The sequence below is a fragment of the Aedes albopictus genome, chromosome 3, assembly GCF_035046485.1.
Source record: "Aedes albopictus strain Foshan chromosome 3, AalbF5, whole genome shotgun sequence".
Classification (NCBI taxonomy): domain Eukaryota; kingdom Metazoa; phylum Arthropoda; class Insecta; order Diptera; family Culicidae; genus Aedes; species Aedes albopictus.
In genome coordinates this window covers 242,190,656-242,194,133 of record NC_085138.1, presented here as the reverse complement: position 1 = coordinate 242,194,133, position 3,478 = coordinate 242,190,656, and the positions used below count along the sequence as shown (strand labels likewise).

The 3,478-nt window shown below is 37.1% G+C and overlaps 1 long non-coding RNA gene across 1 annotated transcript; it reads right to left on the bottom strand.

Moving 5' to 3' along the window:
• Window positions 1–301: 301 nt before the first annotated feature.
• LOC134289913 (uncharacterized) lies at window positions 302–943 on the bottom strand. The gene is made up of 2 exons (XR_009998752.1): window positions 806–943; window positions 302–719 (listed from the first exon to the last, which is right to left on the bottom strand). It is a non-coding gene; the product is annotated as an uncharacterized LOC134289913 (long non-coding RNA).
• Window positions 944–3,478: the final 2,535 nt, after the last annotated feature.

Sequence of the window (3,478 nt, the reverse complement as noted above, 5' to 3'; positions counted from 1 at the left end):
GCTTGAACCTTGAGATGAATCTAATACATTATTTTTTTCCTTTCTTGCATCTGATGCCATATTTCTACAAGTTTTAAATTCGTCTACAATTTTTTGTACTGACCATGATTTTGGTAACAATGATAAAATTGATAGTTTTTCTTGCCTTGTGGCTGAATTTAAAAATTTAATTTTCATATTTTCTATGACTTCATTAAACTCGTTTGCTTTTTCTGTTTTAGCGTCTAATTTAAAAAGATTTCTTCGTACACCTTCGACTATTTCAGCGCACTTTTTTTCAAGATAGTGAACATTTTTAACCTTACCTAAATCTATAGGCGAAACACGAATAGCTGCTATTCCTCGGTTGAATATTTCGACGTCTACAGGCATCGTGAAGTCTTCATTTGATTGAATTGTGCTTAGCGTTGACGCTGATGGTATCGTGACCAAACTTTCATAGCTTTGCGAATCAGGTACAACAGGTATGGTCTGAACAGTTGGCATCCTTGAGCCACCGGCTACGCTTTGTTCTTCGTTTTGGGTGAGGTGAGCTCTTGAATCAATATGTAGACGGCAAGACGAACAAATACGAAAATCCTTGGTGTTCAGTGTGGATACCTTGTAAAATCCAATTGACTTTAGTTTTTGGATGATACCATCCGTGAGATATCGCAGCTCTTTCGAACACTGAATGTCTTTGAATGGACGAATACATCTGATTTTACTCATTTTGTAATCTGTAACATAGAAAATATTTTCCAATTGTTAGTTTTGAACGAAAATATCACAACACATATAATTAAAATGTGTATTTAAAACTTACCTTTGCACCAAAACGTGTTACACTTTCCTTTACAATTATTATGTTATCAAACAACACTGGATCTAGTTCAAAAACACTGGATTATTAGCTGAAATTACTATGAAATCACTATGCTTCTAGCAACCTTTCTGCATTTACTGTTTGGTTTTCCCTAGTAGATACTGGATGAATTCAGACATTATTATACAGCTCACGGGTATAAATCATATAATGCTGGGTAAAGACTGCTGGAAGATAGGTAGAGTTGAACGCTCAGGTATCGTCAGGTACGAGTTTGGAGAGTTGGAGCGAGGTAGATTTGCTGGCGTAGGTATATTGTTATTGAAGAAGATTGTAAATTGTATATACCTGGAATGAATAAAGAGTGCGGCGGTTGTTGATTGAGGTATCAGTCGGCAGCCGTCTAGTTTGATGGAAGGTGACTAATATTATACTAATATTATACCAATTTTAATCAAAATTGGCTGAAATCTTGCGAAAAGCTGGAATTATACTAATGTCATCGTGTCAGACTACGTTGATTTGATCCACTTTTTTGTTTATTGATCTTTGTTCTGCCGCTTGTGTCGTGTGTAAGAGGTAGCGGTCGCGTTCGAATGAAACAAAGCAAGCTGACAACCGACCGCGACAACGAAACGAAGGCAGTGAAAAGTGTCGAATGTTTACAAGCCTGGGCCAGCGTGGCCATGGTGGACTAGTTCCAACAAAGACCATGTTTACAATCACCAACTGTACGTAGTACAGCTAACTGGTATCTAATTACCTGTATCTAATACTTATTAGCACGTTTTCAGCAGAAGGCAATAAAAACCACTGGAAGAAATATATATATAAAATTTGATAAATGATCGCAGTATAAATGAAAATAAAGCGGTCTTGGGCATAGTTGGATAAATGATGCGAATTATCATGCAGATATGTATGCATTCACTTGAAAAGAAAATTGATCATAAGAAATCGAATGGTAATATTAAATGATGTGTGTCTAAGCCTGTTAAAATATAGCGAAAAACACACACAACAATTTTTTAATATAAGTTCATTTCATTGTTAAAAAGGAAGCTTTTTAAGCAACTTCCAAACATGCTTCCAACCAATAAGAGTAGAGGAGAGAAGTAATGTTGTGAAGGATAGAGCGGTGAGATCAGTTCAGATGCACTGAAGTAAAAAAGAACGAAGCAGGCAAGTCTTACAGATCAATTGTCACGTTTTCGACAAATCGGATCAGTCTTTCAACGAAGCTTATGAAGTGAAGAAGCAGAAGAAACTGCCAAGATGAAACTGTATTGAACCCCCGGTCACAACACTGTGGACGGAAAAAACAGCAAAGTCAGTTGAGTAAAAATTGACTTTATGCTTTTGGAAAAGACTGGAAAAATTAAATACCAAATAAAAAACCACGTGGTTTGGTCACAACCCCCCACCCCCCTCCATGGCTTTTCGTGGTGTTTCGGTAGACCCCCTCCCCCTAGTGACCACGTGTCTTATGAATGACCCCTAGTGTATTTTTTAACCCTTCAGGACGCGCGCTGTTATAAGAAGTATAGCACCACCAAAAAACCTAGCTCTTCGTATCGTAATTGCTAAGAAATTTCTAGTGTATTCCCCAAGAATTTGGGAAATTTCTAAGAAAATTCATTGAATTCCAATTCATCCAATTCATTGCTTGAGTGATTCTTTAAGAAATTCCCGAGGATTCCCTAAAAATTTCAAGGAATCTCTGAAGGAATTTCTTGAATAATTCCTGAGGAAATTTCATTAGTATATTTTGATTTCTTGAGGAATACCTTAGAAAATTTCTTGAATAATATTCTATGAAACTTCTTGAGGATTCTGCGATGGAATTCTTTGAGAATTCTGGTGAAAATTTCTTAAGGACTGCTGGAGGAAATTCCTTGAAGAGTTCCTAAAGAAGTTCTTTGAATTATTCCTGAAAATATTTCTTGGGAAATCTCTGGGAAAATTCCTTTCCTAAGGAAACTAAGGAATCCCTGGAGAAGTTCTATAAGGATTCTCTGAGGAAAAGACTTTTTTAAAGAATACCTTGATCCAATTTCTAGGAGTATTTTAAAAATATAAAGGAATATCAGAAGACATACCTAAAGAGCGCTGAATTAAATCTAAAAAAATGCCTATTAAAATCTGAGGGAGAAAAATTTTTAGCGTCCCCTAGAGAAACTTCTCAAGAAATTCCTTGAAAAACATCCTAAAAAGTTTCTAAAATAATCCTTGCAAAAAATCAGACGCCTATGATGTGATGTTGATGTGTGGCTCTTGTTCCTTTTCCAGTCCGATTGGGGGTCCATTATGAGTTGCCGTTAGCCGATATCCAGGTTTCCGGGTCCGTTGGAGCATATGCTCTGAAGAGGGTCAGGAGTCAGCTGCTCTCGGGGGGAAGAGCAACTGACGAAAAATTGCAAGTGCCGGGGCTGGGATCGAACCCATGACCATCCACTTATGAAGTGAACGTGTAGCCACTACGCTACGGGCCCCGGCATTATCTTATAATTATGTATTCAAGTAGTTTAGCATATGATATACATTCACGTCTGGAGTCTGGAGTCTCCAGCTACTAGGTCAGTGTATAGAGCTTTCTTGTTGAGCTCTAAGAGCTTTTTGGTTTTAGAAGCACTTGGTGTTATAAATCGTTTTGACTGTTTGTAATTTTTAGCA